The sequence below is a fragment of the Aulonocara sp. 'chitande type north' Nkhata Bay genome, linkage group LG6, assembly GCF_057382095.1.
Source record: "Aulonocara sp. 'chitande type north' Nkhata Bay isolate Kocher_YH1m ecotype deep benthic linkage group LG6, A_spYH_male_GT1.1, whole genome shotgun sequence".
NCBI lineage: Eukaryota > Metazoa > Chordata > Actinopteri > Cichliformes > Cichlidae > Aulonocara > Aulonocara sp. 'chitande type north' Nkhata Bay.
The window spans coordinates 4,954,927-4,978,252 of record NC_141349.1 but is presented as its reverse complement, the minus strand read 5'-3'; the positions used below and the strand labels follow the sequence as shown (position 1 = coordinate 4,978,252).

The following is a 23,326-nucleotide window of genomic DNA, read 5'->3' as shown; positions in this document are numbered from 1 at the left end:
AAAAGATACTTTAGTGTCTCCAGCACAACATTCTAGTGAGCTTAAATTTGAGTGTTTTTGAACTCTTTAAACTCAGGATTGCTATTGCTTCAAAACTTTAGTAATCAGGCTGCTACCTAAATGCATAGTAATTAGTGAAACTTATTTTATAACATAGTCATTGTAGTCATCTTGACATTAAACTTTAACAATCTGTTTAAGCAATTAGGAATTAAATGCAAAAATACTTAGATGTCAAATGTTTCGAATATTTGAAACAAGCAATTTAATTGGTTTCACATTTCACTACTTTCATCTTTAGCTTACCAGCGGCGTGGATATTTCTTCTGGAGTTTTACTGTATCTGGCCCTGATAACCGTCACATTCCACAAAGAGCACAGAAAAAGCTGAACAGTTTTCATTTTTAAACTCTCCAAATGCATTGAAATCAGTTGAATGAATGCAGAGTTCAGTTCAGTCCATCGCTACTTCAAACTTATTTTCAGGTTAAAAATAGGAAAGGCAGCATTTCACCTGCATATTTGGCTTAACTTGTCAACAGGCTAGCTGAGCTCGGGATCACCCATTGCCATTTGCAGTCAGAATTGCTGAGTGGGCCCGCCTTTTTAAAGTACGCCTTTGCCCCTACAGAGGTGTGTGTGTGTGTGTGTGTGTGTGTGTGTGTGTGTGTGTGTGTGTGTGTGTGTGTGTATGCCACTACCCCCTGTCCCCCACCCCAACACACATACACACCACCTGAACAGGTCAAGGCCTTCTGTTTGTTATCAGACTTGTTTTTGCATCCTGGCTGAACCTTCTGGTGTGTGAGGAAAAAACTGCAGTGGGGATCATATATCTACCTCTGCAGGGCTGCCGGGGGCATAACCTAACAAATGTGTGGGGTCAACTGGTAAGTACTTATTTCTGTTGTGTTTGTAATGCAGAAGTAGGGAATACTGCTAGGTTGAATGATTAGGTAAGAAACTGCTTGGATATGAATAACAATGACTGGGATTCCTGCAGTTTAAAACTGCTAACTTTTAAACTATTTAAGAGATTCAGAGTGAGAACTCCTGATGAATTTGACGCATGTGTTCTGGTTTGACAGTCCTGTAAACTTGTAGATCTGCTTATAATTTTAAACAACTTAGTAATAGTTCTCTCTTTAAGATGAATGGTTCTTTTCATGCTGTAACAGACAGAAGGGAGCTTTTGTGACATTGCTGCTCATGATTTGCCCAGCCAGATTATTGTCAGATAATAATGAGCTGCTATTGCTATCTGCTACATCTTGGACAAACAAGGAGAATATTAACTGGTTCCTCTGATTTCTTAAGTATGCTGGCAACCAGGCAGTAAAAAACAGCTGTTGTGAAGGAGGAAGATGTAGTAGGCTTGGGTAGGGATTAAAATAATTTACAATTTAAGATTAAACAAATAAAAGGAGAAAATGATTGAGATGAGTCAAGAGGTTTTGTACTGAAGATGTTTAGTTAGATGGCTTTACATAACTCATTTTAAAGTAAGGATGCAACTTCCCTCACTTTCTGAAGCCTATAGGAGCACTTGAAGAGAGAAAGAAGCTAAACAAGAAATAATCAGATGAAGACAATGAAATGGATGAAGACTAAAGATTGGGGGGGACAACACAAACAGTTACCCTCGGTACATTTAACATTGAGCCCAGCAGGCGACAACAATGGTGTCAGCAAGACTCTTCTCGGTCTGAACGTTGCTAGATTTCTCTTTGGCTGATTTCAGTGTGCTTGGGCAGCACAAAGTTAAAACAATTGGGAGGGGTTTTTTTTTCCTTTTTTCCATTGTGTCCAGCAGGTCTCAACTCATATAAAGACACAAAGGTTGCAGGTGCTTCATGGTACTGCACAGCTCTTATATTGACAAACTGCTGCTTGATTGTCAAGAATGGGAAGCTGGAGTCTTAAGCATGCTAAATCCTTTGCTATGATGGTACTTCGGTGAGGAGTGTTTCTTTTCAAGGTGCTGCCCTATTTTCTATTTCTGACTCAGAGAAAAACAGCGATAGGTGAGAATGGGATTGGTCAGTTGGTTATTTGTCCAAATTGTTGAACTACAAACAAAGTGAAAGATAAGAACTGTAAGATATATATATATATATATATATATATATATGTATATATATATATATATATATATATATATATATATATATATATTGGAGACCTTTTTTTCTCTCACATCACCTCACTGACACGGTTACTGGATATTAGAAATGAGGAGAAGCAAAGCCCAAATGTAAGGGAGGAAGAGTGTAACATTGAGATTTTTTTTCCTGCAAACATGCTGATGGATGTTAGGAAATATAGTGATGTTTGTTGTTTGATGTGCATGTAGTAAACTGTTGTGTTGTGTACTGCTTGGTTCTGCTTGCTAAACAAGACTATGTTACTGCATAAAACAGCTCTGAGTGTGTCTTGCGAACATGTGGTTTGCCAGCTGATTGTGCAGCTCAGTAGACCCGGCCCGAGGGGGGGAAATCCTACTGTCAGACTCCAACTTGTCAGTCTGGTGACCTACACAGACTCTCATCTGCACAGTCCTCATTCATAGTCTTCTACAAACCCTAACATTACAGCTAACAGGTAGATTTTCTTATTTTAGTCCAGCTAGGTCAAACAACAAAGACCCACTCAGTAAATGGCACCACATTTCCAAGGAAAAGCAGTGAAGCTGAGCCTGTGGGTCTCACACGTGGATCCTGGAATGCATAAAACTGTACAAGATCAACAGGAACTTAAGACCCTTCATCAGGGCTCTCTGAAGGTCTGTGGTAAACAGCCGATTATTAGAGATGGATACAGAATACAACAAATGTCACATTAAAATGAGACAACACTGAAATGTCATTGCTGTAGACTGTGTAGTCTAATGGATCATTCTACCAAACGGCATCATTGTAGGCAAAAGGAAATCACGAAGAGGCTGCACCAACCATATATGTGTAGAGAGGAAGCCAAGTCCTGAGTCATGGGAAGAACAAGATCTGGACAATACCTATGCCCTGACAGGCATCAGATCCCCTGCTGGGATAATAAGATGGGCAAAGAAGATGCCACTGACATCATAAGAAAGCCCCTTACCATGTATGGAGGATTTAAAGAAGTCCAGATGCTTTTCTTTCCAAGCTCCTATGGCTACTATGACCTGGATGACTGAGGACCTTCACAGACACAAGAATTGGAGACCCGGCTCCACACCCTTGAAAAACCTGTAGCTAGCCAGAGTCCACTAGACGGTGCAGCTGAAAGTAGTGTAGCCTCAGAGAGCTTTCGCCAGCAGATTGTCCCAAGCAGCAGGGAAAACAGGATAGCTGAGTGATGCTGATGACATTTGGTGATACCAAGCTTCTTGGGCTCTTGGGTTCTTTTGAATCTCAGGAAACTGGATGTCATATTTGACAGTTCAATGTCGCTTGAGCATTACTTAAAAAAACTGGTTTTGAACTCCCCAAAATTGACCATCTGAACATAGCAACAGAACACGTTGGGTTTTGTTGAGAAGGTGAGAGGTGTCATTATGGTGGCAGATGAAACTATGGTCTCGGACAATGTTACATCTCTCTTCACTTGTGTTCCAGTCACTGAGGTAGTCCATAAAAAATTACAGGATGACCCCAACCTCAGCAACAGGACCACTCTCAGCACCGACCAAATGTGTTTCCTTATGAACTGTGTCTTAATTCCACCTACTTCACATACAAGGGTCAGTACTACAGGCAGAAACATGGGTGTGCCATGGGTTCCCCAGTTTCACCCATCGTGGGCAATTTGTACATGGAAGAAGTGGAAAAGAGGGCTTTGCTATCCTACCCTGGAACACCACCAAGCCATTGATTCAGGGTGACACCAGGGTAAAATCAAATCTCAGGATGTACCACATTTCACGGATCACATTAACTCCATGGATTGACACATCAAATTCACCAGTGAGGATATGAAAAATGGCAGGTTAGTCTTCTTAGACTCTGAGATTTCCATCTGTAATGGGGGACATCTAAAAGCTGATATGTACCGTAAACCTACACATACGGATCAGTATTTAAGGTTTGACTCTCATCATCCACTGGAGCATAAACTGGGTGTCATCAGGATGCTACAACACAGAGCGAACACATCCCAACAGACACAGCAGACAGGGAAGCAGAAGAACATCACATCAAGAAGGCCCTGAGTAAATGTGGTTATCCCAGCTGGACATTTGTCAAAGCTGGGAAAGCACCAAAGAAAGCTCCAGCTGATCAAGTTCAAGTTCAAGTTCAAGTTCAACTTTATTGTCACTTCAACCATATACAGTTTAAAAATACACAGTGAGGCGAAACAACGTTCCTCCAGGAACCAAGGTGCTACAAGACAAGTTAGTGCAAAAAAAAAAAATATATATATATATAATATATCTAGTAATAATATTGTGCAAAAGAGCATTTACAGGTTGGTGTGTGCGATGGTTTGGTGGTGTAGGTCAGTGTGTTTGCGCTTTGTGTTGGTTAGTCAGTCCAGTCTCAATGTTTTGAGGTATTTGAGTTAAGCTGAGTGATAATGTTAGTGTATGTGTGTGTGTGCGTGTTTATCAGCCAGTCCCTTTTTGCTGAGGAGACGGATGGCTTGTGGAAAAAAGCTGTTGCACAGTCTGGATGTGCGTGCCCGAATGCTTCGGTACCTTTTTCCAGATGGCAGGAGTGTAAAGAGTGTGTGAGAGGGGTGTGTCCGATCAGCCACAATGCTGGTGGCTTTGCGAATGCAGCGTGTGGTGTAGATGTCCTCAATAGAGGGTAGAGAGACCCCGATGATCTTCTCTGCTGTTCCCACTATCCGCTGTAGGGTCTTGCGGTCTGATATGGCACAGCTCCCAAACCAGACAGTGATGCAGCCACTCAGGATGCTCTCAATAGTTCCTCTATAGAAGGTGGTCAGGATCGGTGGTGGAAGCCGGGCCTTTCTCAGTCTTCTCAGAAAGAAGAGACGCTGTTGGGCTTTCTTGTGCAGGGAGCTGGTGTTGAGGGACCAACCGAGGTCCTTCTCCAGGTGTACGCCCAGGAATTTGGTGCTGTCAACGATCTCCACAGAGGAGCCGTTGATGCTCAGCGGTGAGTGGTCGCCTCGTGTCCTCCTAAAGTCAACAACCATCTCTTTTGTCTTGTCAACATTCAGAGACAGGTTGTTGTCCTTACACCAGTCCGTTAGTCTCTGCACTTCCTCTCTGTACGCTGACTCGTCGTTCTTGCTAATGAGACCCACCACGGTCGTGTCATCAGCGAATTTAATGATGTGATTTGAACTGTGTGTTGCTACACAGTCATGAGTCAGCAGTGTGAACAGCAGAGGACTGAGCACACAGCCTTGTGGGGCCCCAGTGCTCAGTGTGGTGGTGCTGGAGGTGCAGTTCCCGATCCGTACTGACTGAGGCCTTCCGGTCAGAAAGTCCAGGATCCAGTTGCAGAGGGAGGTGTTCAGGCCTAACAGGCTCAGCTTTCCGATCAGTTGTTGGGGGATGATCGTGTTAAATGCTGAGCTGAAATCTATGTACAGCATTCGGACGTGTGAGTCCTTCTTGTCCAAGTGTGTCAGGGCAAGATGGAGTGCAGTGGAGATGGCGTCGTCCGTTGAGCGGTTATGGCGGTATGCAAATTGCATTGGGTCCAGTGAGGGGGGCAGCAGGGTCTTGATGTGTCTCATGACGAGCCGTTCGAAGCACTTCATGATGGTGGGTGTAAGTGCGATAGGGCGGTAGTCATTGAGACAGGACACAGAAGACTTCTTGGGCACGGGGACGATGGTGGTGGCCTTGAAGCACGTGGGGACAACGGCACTGCTCAGAGAGATGTTGAAGATGTCGGTGAGAACATTTGCCAGCTGATCAGCACATTCTCTGAGCACTCTGCCTGGGATGTTGTCTGGTCCAGCAGCTTTACGTGGATTGACTCTGCGTAGAGTTTTCCTCACCTCAGCTGTAGTGAGACACAGGACCTGGTCGTTCGGAGGAGGGGTGGTCTTCCTCGCCGCCACGTCGTTCTGCCTGTCGAACCGAGCATAGAAGTTGTTAAGCACATCTGGGAGGGAGCCGTCACTGTCACAGGCAGGTGGTGTCGTCCTGTAGTTAGCGATGGCTTGTAAGCCCTGCCACATGCGTCGTGTGTCGCCGCTGTCCTTAAAGTGGTTGTGGATTCTCTGGGCGTGTGCGCGCTTCGCCTCTCTGATGGCCCGAGAAAGTTCAGCCCTCGCTCTTCTAAGCGCCACCTTTTCTCCCTCTTTGAAGGCAGAGTCTCGGGTCCTTAGAAGTGCACGCACTTCCGCAGTAATCCACGGTTTCTGGAGAGAAGGACAACCGCTGCCTAAGCGAAAACCTGTAGTGATCCCATATGTGTCAGGAGTATCGGAGCAGCTGAGATGCATTTTTTATAAACACGGTGGCTTTTTTTTTTTTTTTTTTGCCTGTCCCGTTTGGATCTTTAGCCATCAGAATTGTTGTCTGAAGGCCAAGAAAGATGCCAAGTGGATTTACTTACCAAGTGGATCATCATGGCCTTGCCATATTGGTCCATTTGATTGACCTTTATTATAATTATGTATTTATTTTATTTTCGTTTTTTAAAGACGGGACAGACATGATTGGGGGATAGGACAAGGAGAAAGAATGAAAGAGAGGGAGAGAAAGAAAGAAAAATAGAGGGGAGAAGAGATGGTGAGAAAGGGGGGAAGAAAAAAAACAAACAAAACACCTGGATCACCTGTATGGAGATAAAAAACCAGAAGAGAAAACAAACAACAAAGAGCAACATAATAAAAACAACACCATCACAATAACAGTAGATAACAGTAGATACTTTTTTAATTTCACCTGTTGAGAATGAAAAAAGAAAACAAGCAGAAGAAAACGAGAGCAATAGAATAAACAACATCACAATGATATATGGCAGGGGTGTCGAACTCCAGGCCTCGAGGGCCTGCAGATTTTAAGTCTCACCCTGGGTCAACACACCTGAATCAAATGATTAGTTAATTACCAGGCCTCTGGAGAACTTCAAGACATGTTGAGGAGGTCATTTAGCCTTTAAATCAGCTGTGTTGGATCAAGGACAGATCTAAGACCTGCAGGACACCGGCCCTCGAGGCCTGGAGTTCGACACCTGTGATATATGGGAATATAACGGTAAATACTAAATATTAAACATTATTGTGCAGCACGTAAGATCGACAGCGCACAGTGTGCTTTGAGGTAGGAGCCAAAAAGGGTGTCATTTGTGTGTGTGAGCACCCGTGTGTACACTTGCATGTATTTAAAAGGTTGCTTCATGTAATGATCTGTTAGAGGGTGTGGGGGAGCCTCAGCCCCGTCCACCAGGGCATGAAGCAGGTATGGAGGAGATCAAGACTCCAGACATCCAGAGGCCCCCAGAACACAAGAGACCAAGGAAGACCAACAGAGGGGCAGCCGCGCCACTGTCCCAGAAAGAGCTGAGGAGAGTCCCAGATGAGGGGTCACTCAGCAGCCGCGGAGCAGAAGCCAGGGGGGGTTGCAGTGACGTGCCCGTGAGCTCCGCCGGCAGCCAGCTGTGCCTGAGTGACCGAGCCCCAGGCCGAGAGGCCGGGGGCACCCCACCCCCGAAGTGGCCCGAGCGAGCCCCAGGCTCTAGGCCCCGATAAGCAGCCACCAAGGAGTGAGCCAGTGTGCACCTGGACGCCCATCCCCGGACACAAAGACCCACCAACGCACCGATGTCTGAGGGCGTCTGCCACTGGCAGGGGGAGTGGTGGGGGAGATAGGCCTCCATACCTTGGAGGGCCTGAGATGTCCCCAAAGAGGTGGCGTCTGATACCCGACCTGACATATAGACACAGACAAACAGGCACACACAGATGCAAACATCCATTCCCACCCTCATGCTCTCATATGCAATTACTCAACACTCACCCAACGTGGAGACAGACATGAAGAGACGCTGTACACACAATCACATTCCCCAAGCGTACTCTAAGCCCCGGGTCTAGGTACCCTTGCCCCTGGAGGGGGAAACTGCACCCAGACCCAGGTAGTGTTAACCTTTTCCCTGGGGTGAAGAGAAGCAGACTGCCCCGACTCTGCAGCAGCAGCAGGGAGGCCCCACATTCCAGACCCCAGTCGGACAGCCAACTCCTCCTCCTAGCCCCCCCACTCCAGCAGGTCGCAGAGAATGGGGGTGAGAGAAGACTCCAAACCTCCCTCCACCTGCTCATTGTAGTGTTGATGCATGTGTGTTCTAAGGTGCATTTAAAACCCAGGAGGGCATGGAGCTACCTGCCAGAGAGCAGCAGCTAAGCGCATAGCCCCTCCTGCTAGCCCTCAATGTCTACGTGTATTTAAAATTGAGAGGTGGGCGACGACGCCAGGGGTGAGGTGTACACCCTGATGGTAATTTGGAGTCCGTGTAGCGTGCCCACCCCCAAGATCCTATAGTGAGTAATGTGAATGTCTAAGTTGTGAGACAAAATTGAGGCAAAGGCAGCCAGAAGGGGACAGAGGGGGGGGGGGGGGGGGGGAGATACCTCCCCTGCACCCTGGTGACATATCTTTACCGGAAAGGCCCTGCATGTGTGGGTGATTGTGGTGGAGCGGGAAGAGGGAGGCAGCTGGAGGAAGAGGGAGGCAGCTGGAGATGGGGAGAGAAGGAAGGGAGGGGCAAGTGACCCCTCCCTGGGGCCAGCTCCCCCGCTGACCCCAGTAGGCACCCCATACTCTGCAACCCACCAGGGAAAGGGGGCCCAGGCCCATCCGGACCGGGGCCCAGTACAGCAGCGCCGCCTGACCCCACCACAGAGAAAACTGCACCCACCCCTTCCTCCACTCATCTTCCAGACTACATAAGACAATAGACGCCCAGCCTGAGATCTTCCTCCACCTCTCCTGTATCTCCCCCTCCTGCAGAGTGAGTTCCTGAAGAGAGGAAAGCCCCTGCAAGATGTAACAACCTCCCCCACCAGTCGAAGAGCCCCCCAGGTGGCTCGATGCACCGGCGGCACTCTGCGCCAGGGCTGGGCCCCCATACACCCACCCGCCCACAACCCCGGCAACACACCAACCAGGACCCAAGCCCCCGAGGCCCAGCCAGGGCCCCAGCCCGGAGACGGAGCACCCCTACAACCCCACGTCCGTCCCGGACCCCCCCCCCCAGGGCAGGCTACCAGGTCAGTAACCCACGTCCGTCAGCACAGACCCTCCCCTAGCCCCGCTGCACGCATCCACGAGGAAACCGTCACCTAAGAGCCAACAGAGCCCTTAATAGGCCATGACCGCTACCCCGGGTTGAGCCCTCCAAGGAAGATGCTCCTGGGGAACCCCCCGACGCCCTAAGCCTGTCCCTACCCCCACACCAATCACAACAGCATAGGCGGGATCAAACTATGACCCCCCACCCCCGCTAGGTGATGGAGCTGATCAAAGGAGCCCAGAGCAATTGATCTGATGTGGTGGCAGAGGCTGTATCAAGACTAATGTAATCTAATAGATAATTTCTATATTGGTTAGAATTAAGGTTATTTTTATTTTTCCAGTTCATGAGGACAGTTTTCTTGGCTATGCATAGGGCAGTGAAAACCATATGGGCTATATTCTTTTCTGTAGTGACATTATCTAAGCTGCCCAACAAACACACTAAAGGGGAAGTTGGAATGTTACATTTCAGACACTTTGATAAGTCTTCACATATCTCGCGCCAAAACCTCTGAACTGGTGGACAGAACCAAAGAGCGTGGATATAATTGTCCAGTGAATTGGTTTGGCAGTGTGAGCAGTTGTTGGTAGACGTAAAGCCCATCTTGAACATCCGATGACCTGTATAGTGTACTCTATGTAATATTTTGTATTGAATTAATTGAAGACTGGGATTTCTGATTAGATGAAAGGTTTTTAAGCAAATCTGAGACCAGAAGTTTTGGTCTAAGTTAACTGATAAATCCGCTTCCCATTTTGCAATAGGAAGTGATATTGATTCATCTGTTTTAGAAAGCATTCTGTATATTTTGGATAGTAATTTGGGGGTTTTAAGAGTAAGAAATTGAACCACACTTGGTGGTGTTTGTAGTTCAACTTGACCCGGTTTAAATTTCTTTTTTACTATGGATTTAATTTGTTGATATTCTAAAAATCTTTTCTTGTTGATCCCATATTGTGTAACCAGTCTGTCAAATGGAATAAATTCTGTTCCTTCTAGTATATGTTCTAAATATTTGATTCCTTTACCACTCCAATCTGAAAGGTTTATCATATTATTGTTTTATAATATGTCAGGGTTGTTCCAGATAGGTGTACGTTTGCATGGGATTAATGAAGACTCCATCAATTTTAGAAACTCCCACCATGCTGTCAGAGAAGAGCTGATGTTGACGCTTTTGAAGCATTCATGTCGTTGGATGTTTGAGCTGATAAGCTCTAGATTATTGCAAAGTGCTTGTTCTACATCTAGCCAAGGTTCATCTAAGAGGGTATGTTTTAGCCATCCTGAGATAAACTGAAGCCTGTTGGCTAAGAAGTAGTGCTGAAAGTTAGGCAGTTCTAGTCCTCCTTTATCCTTGGTCTTTTGTAGTGTTTTTAAGCTTATACGTGGGGGTTTATTTTTCCAAAGGAATTTGGACATACATGAATCTAGAGATCTGAACCAATCTTGTGGCGGTTTAGTTGGGATCATTGAGAATAAATAATTTATTTTTGGTAAGACCATCATTTTTATAGCGGCAACCCTTCCCATGAGTGATATGGGTAGACATTTCCATCTAGCCAGATCATCTTCTACCTTCTTTAAAAGTGGGATATGGTTTAATTTAGTTAGATCTTCAAGCTTGGGAGAAACATTAATACCTAAATATTTTATATTTCCCGATTGCAGTGGTGTAGAAGAGGAATTATGGAAGGAGCAATTAATCAGAAGGACTGTAGATCTCTGTGGCTTTTAAACCCCATAACACGCCGTGCCAAATAATTGGTCCACCCCAAGGATCAGGTCCAAATATGAATAAATTTTACATGCTTTACTATCTATCCATCTATGAATTAAGGTATACTAAATAAATGCTGCTAAAGAGATTTGGAAAAACATTATACTATCTTTTTTTTGTTAATCTTTTATGTATTAAAAAGAAGAAAAAATTAGAAAGCATGAAAAAGTGCTGTGTGGCTCTCCATGCTGTAATATATTGCTATTTCTACAGGTTTCCCAAGGGGACGCTACTGAGAAGCTGGCTCACCAAGTCGCGGCCCAGGTTGCTGCTACTGATCGCAGGCTTGAAGAGGCCTCAGGTGACCCTCATGAGGCGGAAAAGGATGAAGCGCACAAAAGTAGCAAAGGCCACGTAAGCGGTAAATATAGTTTATGTTGCATGGAGAAATGCTGGAACCAACTGGTGACAAATTGAAAAAATATCACAGCAAAATAAGATTATATTTTTACAGATCCAATCAGGTGACAACATTCTTATCTTTGTCATTCATTCAATTTTCATTTATCAGTCGAAATAAATGTCAATAGACTGGCTATTGCTAAAACAGTGTTGGAATCTATTATTTTTCTGGTTCTCTTGCTGATCGGACCAGTAGTTACATGTGCATGCGTTACATGTTTTTTTTGTTTTGTTTTTTGCATGGCTGTGGCTCAGGAGGTACAGCAGGTTTTCTATTATTGGTTGGTTAGTGGTTTACTATAACAATATTCCCTGTAAATCCTCTGTTGGCTGATTATTTAATAATAAAATGTAAATTTACAGTAATTGACTACACAGCAGTGGGAAATAAAGGTCATTAGAGTGCATCTATGTAAAGTAAGCAAGTTTAAAGAAGTCATTCTGGCACTATTGTCTTTTTCAGTGCCAAGTGTCAACACAATGCAGAGCAATTACATAAATCTTGCTTCTTCAGACTATTTTAGAAGTAGTGTTACATCCTCATTGCATAGAGCTATGAATATTGTGGTCCCTCATTAAAAAAAGGCAGATACCAGAAGTCTACCAGAGCAAATAATAAGTGATATCTATGTGTGTTTAACATATCCAATGTGCCTTGCCGTGGGGTTGTACTGAAAAAAATAGAAAAAAAAAAGAGGTTAATTTCCTGGCGACTTTTAGGCACCAACAACATTGTATGTTCTTCTGTGCGAGTGTCACAACTCACTTGATACAGCCTATCTTTAATCAATATTAAAGTGCTAGTAGGTGCGTGCTGCTTCAGGGCGCACCAAGTGACCATAAATTTTTATCACTTGGTGGAAGGGTGAGTCTAGGGTATTGTCAAGACTGCTCCAGTGGAAAATCTTCTGTGGAGCAAAAAGGCCCCGCTGTCTGCTCCTCCTCAGAGTCAGTGTCGCCCAACACCACATTGATGCTGTGAGCAGCACAAACACTCCACTAAAGGTTGCTAAAGCATCCCCATGCCCTCCCACAACAAGTTATTGAACCCCGGCGAATCTCTTCCCCGAATTATAGGAAGCGTCAGGCACGGGCTATGTGCTGACTTCCCAACTAGCTTTTGCCCTAATATTTGTTTCATGAATCTCTCCATACATAAACCTAACCTTCACCCACTCCGCCTCCAATAATGTCCTGGGCCAAACCAGGGTTTGGTGAACCAGGGTCTGCATGCAACCCAAATCCATCATAGCCTGGCGGCTATATTCACTATATCCACCATAGTCCATACCACCTAGCATCTTACCAGAACGTTGCACGTCTCTCCTGGACTGAGGGAGGGTGTTGACCCCTCAGCAACACAGAACACCTGCCTGACCTCTGTAAGCGTGTATTCCTGGGGAAAATGTCCCAGCTGCCCCCACCACCAACACTGCTGCACAACCTGCAATGAAGCTGTCCTCTGAACATGCTGCTGTACCCCTCCCCTGCAGCTGAGCCTCAAACCAAACCCCACTACACTGTATTAATCTTTCACTCAACCTTGACTGGTCTCCCAGCTCCTGCAACCAAAAAAAAAAAAAAAAAAAAAAATCCCCAAAATGATGCTGCCACCATCATGCTTCATTGTAGGGATGGTATTGGCCAGGTGATGAGTGGGTTTCTCCTCTCTTAATTGCCCCTTGGGGATAAATAAAGTTTTTTTGACTTTGACTTTCCTAGAGATCTGATGCTTGCGTTCAGGCTAAATAGTTCAATTCTTGTTTCATTAGACCTGAACATTTTGTTTTGGTCTAAGATTCCTTCAGGTACCTTTTGCAAACTATAGTGCCTTTTATTGAGAACTGGCTTGTACATCAGGGAAACCAAACAACCTCCGGCGAAGCAGATGTCACAACGCAGAGATACCTCGTCAAGCCAGGGCTCTGCAGTCTATTTACACCTGCAGGCCAGTGGACACTCTTTCAGCGATGGGGATGTACACATCCTGGACAGGAAGGAACGCTGGTTTGAGCGCAGAGTCAAGGAGGCCATTTACGTGAAAAGGGAAAGACCATCTCTGAATCGAGGAGGGGACCTAAGGGTACATCTTTCACCATCTTACAATGCTGTGATTTCAGCTATTCCCCAACTCTCTGTGAATGGTACTCATGGCCACTGATCAGTGGCATTTGATGAGTGAGTGTTGATCAGTGGTTGTTCATCAACGGTCATGACAATCTGCATACTAATGATCAAGGAACTAACCTCCCAGCCGATTGTTTATTCAGTGGTTCTTAGAGATGTGCAAAGCAGGCGTATTTGTATTTGTTGAGGGTGGAAAAGTATTTGTATGTGCATTCGAGTAAAATTCTAAATAGGCATAATAATCAAGTTTTTTTGCGTTTAACTTCGAATTAACATTATAGTGTAAGTGTTCTTTAATTATATCCATTATAATAATTATGGATATGCAATATTAGTTGATGTTTTTCCATAAATCCAGCAATGAATATGTAACAAGGAACATCATCGAAAAGAAAATAACAGCAATTGCCTCATCCATGATTAAACCACCAACTGATAAAATACCATTGTGAAGATTATGAACCCCACCACCTCCTTGTTGGAGGACACTGAACAGACAGCGAAACTGACTTGCAGGGGCAGGACATGGTTGTGATGATGAATTGGTGCTGGTGGGGGGATTGATGCTTGTGGGGGGAGTTGGCAGACAGTACCAGGAGAGGATGCTTTAAGTGCATGTGATTATGCAGATGTTGCCAGATGTTTGATATATCTGCCTCTGCTGATTTGACTTTTGCACACATTACATATCACTTTGGTTTAATCTGCAGTACTGGCTGTAAAATGCTTCCACACAGCAACACTCTTTTCTGTTTGATTGCCCAAATCCATGTGGGGAGTTTCAGCTAAGTTAATGAGTGACAGGAAGCTATGCTAAAGTTAATTACTCTATAGCCCACATCTTGCTGTCTGCAAAACTAACTTAAACGTACCATATAACTCCCACAAGTGCATAAAATTCAACACAACTACACAAGCATTGTTTTAACCTTTTAAACCGAACGTTAACGTTACTCTGTCAACAGCCTATTTCAGTAATGCAGCGTAATAGAATAATCTTCCGATCTTCGCGAAAGTTATAAACCACCTCCGGAACTCAGTTAAGGTATAAAAAAATCTATTCAACAATAATAGTGATGCAGTTCAGCCTTTTTTCGCTCAGCCGAGCCTTCTCTGTTGCTGTGTGGAGCAGCCCATGTCAGTCACCTCTTTTACACATCACTCATCTAGTCATGCACAGCGGTCTCATAAGGAAACTCAGCTTTTTGATATAAAGTTTTTCTTGTTCCCGAATATGAATATTTTTTTAAGTATTTGTTCAAAATAAGTATTCTTTAAAAAACACGTTATTTGTACCTTTCTGAATACCGTATTCGGGTTTGGCTCCACTCCTAGTGGTTCTAGTTTCAGTCATTATGCAAATGTACTGTTTATAAGGTTGGGGAAACCTGCAGTCAGCTGAGACCAAAGAAGTCACTTGGATGAGTGACGAAACGTTTCTCCCACTGAAAACGCTACGTCCAGATGAATCAGCTTTTTGGGATATTGTATTTCAATACTGAACTGTAAAATGGCCCTGCTCCCATTTCTCTCTGTGTACTCAGCCTGTATCACTACACTTGCAGTCTTGGAGCGTCTGCTCCCCTTCCTTCTTTCACATAATGATATGATACCAGTCTGTCTTTGGATGTGATTGGCCGCATAGTGTGCCCATGAAAATAAAGTCTCACCCTTGCCGGCATGGATTCTTCAGCCTTGCTGTAAATTACACATACCAACGGGCCATTAATAACTGACATGGAAGAAAAAATAAGACTTGTGAGATTAGAAATCTCTCTTTTTAAGAATCTAGGCCAATAAAGACAGCAGTACAGTCAGTCGATTTTTTTTAGCACACAGAGTTTCAAAACATTTTATAGTTGCAAAGAATTGAAAATGGTCATTTGTTGAATTTGCAGCATTAGTAGATCAATTTTACTGAAATCAAAAGCTATTTCAATCAAAAACATCTTAACAGGTCAAGTTAAATATTAACATAGGACACCTTGTTTGATATCAGTTTTACAATTCTTGCATCCATGTAACTTGTAAGTTTTTGGAAAGTTTCTACTTGAATGTCTTTGCAGCCCCCCAGAGCTGCTGTTTGGATGTGAACTGCCTCCCACCCTCGTATTCTCAATAGGATTGAGGTCAGGGAAGAATGGGGGCCACACCATAAGTTTCTCTTCTTTTATGCCGATAGCAGCCAAAGATGCAGAGGTTCCTTGTAGCATAAGATGGTGCATTGTCTTGCATGAAGACGGTTTTGTTGCAGAAGGCACAGTTCTTCTAGAGAGTGGTCAGTCAGAAACTCCACATACTTTGCAGAGGTCTTTTTCACACCAAGCTCTCTCCCCATGATTCCGGCTCTAAACATGACTCCACCACCTCCTTGCTGATGTTGCAGCCCTGTTGAGGCATGATAGCTGTCCACCAACCATCCACCACTGCATCCATCTGGCACATCCAGGGTTGCACGGCACTCAGGACTGTTTGAAAATTAGTCTTCTTGTAGTTCTGGGCCCACTGCAGCCGTTTCTGCTTGTGAGCATTGGTTAGGGTGGCCAAATATAAGGTTTATGACAAATTGCAAGTCTCTGGAGGATCCTACACTTTGATGTTCGCAGGGCTCCAGAGGCACCAGCAGCTTCAAAATATCTATTTGCTGCTTTGTAATGGCCTTTTAGCAGCTGCTCTCTTAACCTGATGTATTTGTCTGGCAGAAACCTTCCTCGTTGTGCCTTTATCTGCACGAACCCATGTGTGCTGTGACTCAGCCACAAATCTCTTACATTATAGTGATCACGCTTAAGTTTTCGTGAAATAGCTGACGTTTTCATTACATGTCCAAGGCATTCAACTATTTCACGCTTTTCAGCAACAGAGAGATCATTTTTCCTTCCTATATTGCTTGAAAATGGTGGTCTGCTTAATAATGTGGAACATCCTTCTTTAGTAGTTTTTCCTTTAATTGGGCTCACCTGGCAAACTAATGATCATAGGTGTCTAATATTGATTTCAATCATCCAAAGAGCACAATTCCATCCATGGGTTTAATTGAAAAACAACTTATTTAATCTTTATGACACTTAAACACAATTTGCATAATAATTTGGAACGTATAGAATCTATAGAACTAAGATAATAACTTACCACATATTTCAAATTTTCTAGAGAAGGTAAAGACATGGTCCGATGTTCGGTGACTTGGATGAAAATCACATTATTCCTCTTGTATCTGAGGTTCAACTAACAGAGACTCTCCTTTCAAGCACCCTGGCATAGAAGTGTGGTCCTCCGATGGTTGGAGCATGCCCTACAGTCATCCTTCTGAAGATGGGACTCACCATCTCCATGAACATTGTAGAGGCAAACCCAGGGGCTCTAGACCAAGGTGTTGTTTAACTGCCTCAGTGACCTGATCCCCAGTGATAAACGAGCCTTACCCCTAGTCCCCAGATAATCGGATTCCTCTATGGAAGACATGTCTGTGGGAAGAAGTCCTCACAGTATTCCTTACATTACATAACAATATCCTTAGTTGGAACTTTTCCACTCCTAAGTCATCTAACAGTTTGCCAAAATCTCTTTGAGGCAGCCTGAAAGTCTTTTTCCTTGGCCTGCTCCTCCCAAATTCGCGTTTTGTTTTCATCACTCCCCGAGCCGTGTTCCGCTTGGCCTGCCAGTACCTACCGCCAGTACCTAATGCCACGTGTCTTATTTGTGTGCTAATGTGGAATTAAATTTAAGATGGTGCTCTGAGACAAAACATCGGGATAAGCCAGAAAACCTAAATGCAGAACAGAAAATACAGAAAGTAGAAGAACTAAAGAATAATCTGACATCTCAGCAGACGTTTTTCACCAGAGCAAAATCACAAAGTGAAGTTGTTGTGAAAGCAAGTTTTACTGTGATAGATGAGATAGCCAAATCAACCCCATCATTTACCAAGGGAAAGTTTCTGAAGAGCTGCATGATGAAGGTGTGTGACGTGTTGTGTCCAGACAAAACGCAGATTTTGGCAAATGTGAGCCTGAGCAGAAATACGATTGTTAATTGGGTTTGTGAGACGGCCACTGATTTAAGAACACAGTTGTATGAAAGAAGCAAAGACTTTATTGCATACTCTCTTGCTGTGAAACAAAGTACAGACATGATGAACATTACACAGCTGACCATCTTCATCCGTGGAGTGGACTCAAATTTGCGCGTTACAGAGGACATTAAATCAATGCACTGGACAATGACAGGAAAATACATTTTTGAAAACATATGTCAAAGTGTAACTGACATGAAACTGCCCTGGGACAAACTTGTTGGACTTACAAAAAAGTGGACTAGTCGGCAGGATGCAAGTAAAGATGCAGGTGGAGAACTGTACTGGTGAGTTAACAGCATATCACTGTGTCATACAACAGGAAACGCTGTGTGGTAAAGTCCTAAAAATGGAGCATGTAATGAGCACCATAACACAAACTGTAAATTTTATCCGAGCAATTTCAGTCTTTTATGGAGGAAATAGATTCAGAGTTTGCCGACATTTCTCATCATACAGAGGTCCGTTGGCTGAGTTGGGGAAAGTTCTCAATAGAGTTTTTTAGCTCAGCAAGGAAATCTGTCAGTTCATGGACATGGCATGTATGATGCAGTATAGACATTTCAAGTGAAGCTGCTCTTATGGGAGTCACAAATGCACCAGTGCAACTTGCCTCACTTTCCCTGTAGCCAAGTAATGTTGAACCAAGTCAGTGCAACAGTGTTCCCAAATGCGGACATTGCTGATAAATTGAGTGCACTGCGCACTGAGTTCGCACGGCACTTTGGTTTGGTTCAATTCAATTCAATTCAATTCAATTCAGTTCAATTTTATTTATATATAATAATAATAATAATGGATTGCATTTATATAGCGCTTTTCGGGACCCCTCAAAGCGCTTTACAATACCACTATTCATTCACTCTCACATTCACACACTGGTGAAGGCAAGCTACAGTTGTAGCCACAGCTGCTCTGGGGCAGACTGACAGAGGCGAGGCTGCCATAACGTGCCATCGGCCCCTCTGGCCATCACCAGTAGGCGGTAGGTGAAGTGTCTTGCCCAAGGACACAACGACCGAGACTGTTTGAGCCGGGGCTCGAACCGGCAACCTTCCAATTACAAGACGAACACCCAACTCTTGGGCCACGATCGCCAAATCACAACAAAAGTCGCCTCAAGGCGCTTCATAGATACAGAGAAAAACCCAACAATCATATGACCCCTATGAGCAAGCTCTTTGGCGACAGTGGGAAGGAAAAACTCCCTTTTAACAGGAAGAAACCTCCGGCAGAACCAGGCTCAGGGAGGGGCGGGGCCATCTGCTGCGACCGGTTGGGGTGAGAGAAGCACAAAAAGAGATTTTCGAACTGCTTCGCAACCCATTTACAGTTGACATGGAAACTGCACCTGTGCAGATTCAGATGGAGCTGATGGAGCTGCAGTGTAATGGGACACACTCAAGACAAAGTACGACACTGAAGGGCCCGCACAGTTTACTGTTCCATTCCTGAAGCAATGCCCCAGCTCCGTCTACATGCGGCTCAAACCTTATGTATGTTTGGTAGCACATATCTCTGTGAGAAGCTGTTTTCAGTGTTGAAGGTTAACAAAACAGCACACAGGAGTCGTCTCACTGATGAACACCTGCAGTCCATCCTGAGAATCTCTACAACACAAGACCTCACACCAAACTTGAACGAGCTTGTCATCTTAAAAGATGCTAGCTTCTGATCTAGCTCTGACAAAATGGCATAAGAGCAAAGAAAATTGAATGTTATGATTTGTTGGGGTTTTTTTTAACTTTTGCTGAAAAGCAGAAATTTTATTTATATTTACAATTTGTTTTTTGCATCATGTTCATATTTTATAGTTTGAATTTGTATCATTTTGACAGGAGACATTTTTATGAAGAGCAAAATATTTTAAGTTTATTTTGTTTTTTTAATATATGGCATAATAGCAACAAAATCTCATTGTTTTGATTGTTTTGATTTGTTGTTATTTTAGCGTTTACTTAAAAGCACAATTTTCATTCATTTTTTCTGGGGGTTTTTGGCAGCATGTTCATATTTCTAACTTGCATAATTTTTACAGGATATATTTTTATAGAGAGCAAAATATTTAAAGGTGAAGTTAAAAGTTTATTTTTTCCAAGTTTATTTATTCTGGAATAATATTCCTGTCTGTTTTTATTCATATTTATATGTAAAAAACATTTTTTTAGTATGTTCAATAAATGTTTATCTTGTTTGGCCCGCGACCTAAAGTGTGCCTTGAGTTTTGGCCCCCTGTGCAATTGAGTTTGACACCCCTGCCCTAGGGTGTCTCCAGCGGCTCCATTTTTCCATTTTTCCAACACAGTCATTTCATTATTCTTTATTTGATGTTAATGGGGTTCATGTTTTCATTACTGATTGTGCATGTACTTTTTCTTACTTTTTTGTCAGTAATTTCTGTTCATCTTGCTGATTGTATTTGTGAAAAAAAGAATACTAGCTATGACAAACTTTGATGAGGTATCCTTTCTTTTTCCAGAACCTGCAGCCGAATGCCCCACTTCACCTCAGTCCTTAAAGGATAGGATGTACTTCCTGGATACGGAAGAGAAAGAAAAAGAAGACTTGTGTGTTGGATCTTTGCCCCAGCAACGAACTAATATCAGAGAACCACAAAACAGAATGAAGCTAGAGGATAAACCACACAGACTGAAACCTCCGGACTAATCATTATTAGACCCAGACCTGGACTACCAACTTCACCTGTTTCTTCAAATATGCATCTGTTTTGGCTCATTAGACGCTAATGGTGGTAGCTTCTAAATTATTCTACATTATTCCTGTCCAGAGAATAACTCTTAGTAGACCAAATACAGCTGACATTGTGTTCATACCCTGCTGTCTAAACTTTTTGATGGGCATCAACTCTTGCTTCACATTCTTATGTCAGATTAAAACTTTTCAATTAGCTCATTTCCACAAAGTACAGAGCCCTACAAACCAAGAAAATGTGAACATCAGCACATTCATATATAGGTGATTTACAAATTTCTCAGTTTCTAGACTGAGAAACAGGAGCAAAATACATATACTAGTCATATCTATAATCACAACATTGCAAATAATAGTAAAGCAAATAATACAGTTGCTTTATTACTTGTGCTGTCGTTGCAAGACACGCACTCAAGTAACATTAAGTTGTTACCTGACTATTAGAGGAACATTTGCAGACTACATCCTATAGGTTTTAGGTAAATTTGGGAGGACAACTCTTTTTCATATTTCCATAGAAAAAGTTTTGGAACCTTACACAAGCACCTTGAGGCAACTTGCTGTGATTTGGTACTATATGGAATAAAATGGAATTGAATTGAATTACTTTTCCTGACATAATAAAATCCTCTCACAACATCAGAAAATTAAAGTTTGTGAGGTTCTCTGCTTGGGTAATAAGTTTACAGTCCCTATTGTAACAACAGATCCATTGAGAAATAAAATATCATACGGTAGAAGGTATGAGCTCTGAGAAATGGTCTTACTGATGTGTGGTGTAGTGATGTGCTTACTTTGAAAAAAAATTCAGTAAATGGGTTTTTTAAAAAAGGATATGTGCTTCAATGCAACATATCTAGGACTGCTTTCTTCCATTTGTGCAATATCTCTCAAATTTGAAATGAAGCTGAAAAAATAGTTCATGCATTTATTACTTCTGGGCTGGAATTCTGGAATGTGTTATTATGTCCTTAAAATGTATTGAAAAGCCTTTAGTTGATCCAAATTCTGGAGCAAGACTACTGACAGGCTAAAAAGACAGAGCAGGAAAAAATACAGAAATGAACTTAAAATCCTGCTCCTCACATAGAAGCTGGTGAATAATCAGGCCTTATCTTGTCATAATAGCCTTATAGTGCAATATCACCCCATTAGAGCACTTCCCTCTCTGACTGCAGGCTTACTAGTAGTTCCTTGAGTATATAAAAGTAGAAATTGAATGGGAGAAAGTAGAATGGGAGGCAGAGCTTTCAGCTTTAAGGGCCCTCTTCTGTTGAACCAGCTTTCCAGTTAGGATATAGAACACCCTCTATACTTTTAAGATTAGGCTTAAAACTTTCCTTTTTGATTAACCATATAGTTAGGGCTGAATCAGGTGACCCTGAATCCTCACTCAGTTACTCTGGAATACGTGTGCTGGCGGATTCCCCATGCTGGGGATGCATTAAGTGTTTTTTCTTCAGTCCTCTTTTTCACCTCACTATGTGTGCCATTATTAGTTATTATGAATTTCTGTCTCTCTTCCACAGCATGTCTTTTGTCCTGTTTTTCTCCTCTCCCCAAGCAGCCACATCAGACAGCCACCCCTCCTTCAGCCGGGTTCTGCAGGAGGTCGCCAAAGTATTTGCTCATAGAGGGTCATTAGATCGTTAAGATTTTCTCTGTTTCTTTGTGTTATTGTAGGGTCTTTACCTTACATTATAAAGCACCTTGAGGCAGCCGTTGTTGTGATGTGGTGCTGCATAAATATAATCAAATTGAATTGTATTGAAAAGGAGATAGAAGAAACATTGTGGGCAAATAGGTTTTCAAGTAGTTTGAACTAAGAGTGATGTCTCATTTCCTTCTAATCTGATACCAAGTAACTTAATGTGCTTTGAAAATCAAAATAAAAAAGTGTATTTCAAATTATACCTTGAATAAAAGACATCATACTACCTTTTCTTATTTTTTAATTATGAAAAATTATCATACAAGAAATAAAAAATCTGAAAAGTCAATGGTTATATTTAAAAATATTTAATTAACAATCACTCAAAACACATGTGACTGACTGAAAATAATAATAAAGCTGGGAAACATTTTATAAATACATGTTATCATCTTACTATCCTTACCTAAACCTTGTTTTACCCCATGTACGTTGTATTTTTTAACGACACCTAGCCTATATAATCCACTTTAAACCTTACCTGACTAAATCTGAGCCAATTGGATTGATGTGAGGTGATCTCTGGGACACACTCCAATCTAAACTCATACATCTTTGTATTATAGCATGTATTTATTTCATTACTTATTTCATAACCATGTTAATCAGTGTACATTTGAACAAATGGGAATTCAGTAGTTTTAAGGATGAAGTGAATTAACATTACTAAAACTCGACACAAAAACCTAAGCCTAGACATTAATCATTTTCCAAAATTTATCAACAGTGCTACACGTCGCCAACAGCTCCACATTTTCTCCCTCTGTACCTGGATAGTGCAATGTCAGACTTGCCCTTTACAGCACCTGTCCCTCTCCTTCTCTTCAGTTCGCCTCATCATAATCTCATCATATTCGGTGTTATAATTTGCTTTTGATAGTATATGACAAGGTTTGTGGTCTTGCCACGTGTCACAAACCAAGTCTTGGCTGTTTATGGAGCTGAAAAAGCTCCGCTTATGCGTATGCTTATGATCAGCCATTATTGTCAACTGAGGGATTGAACGCACATAAGCCTTGATGCATTTACACATGCATATTTCACATATCACAATGACAGAGGAAGAAGTAGTTCCTACCAATCATTTAGACGATCCAAATAATATATTTATTTTCCACTGTGTTCCTGTTAACTACAACCAAAAATTTAGCCCAAATGACTGGAATATTAATATTTTAATATAAAAATCTGTTTTAGAACATAAATATCTGGATCAGAAGAATCAATATTTCAATATCGATTCGATTTGATTTTAAAAGTGAGAACACTGTCATTTTAACACATTAATCTCTGTTAAGGATTCCTAGGGTAGACAC

At 42.6% G+C, this 23,326-nt stretch overlaps 1 long non-coding RNA gene across 1 annotated transcript; it reads left to right on the top strand.

Moving 5' to 3' along the window:
• Window positions 1–752: 752 nt before the first annotated feature.
• On the top strand, window positions 753–22,089 carry LOC147327102 (uncharacterized). Its single transcript, XR_015130014.1, has 3 exons — window positions 753–890; window positions 11,197–11,344; window positions 20,067–22,089. It is a non-coding gene; the product is annotated as an uncharacterized LOC147327102 (long non-coding RNA).
• Window positions 22,090–23,326: the final 1,237 nt, after the last annotated feature.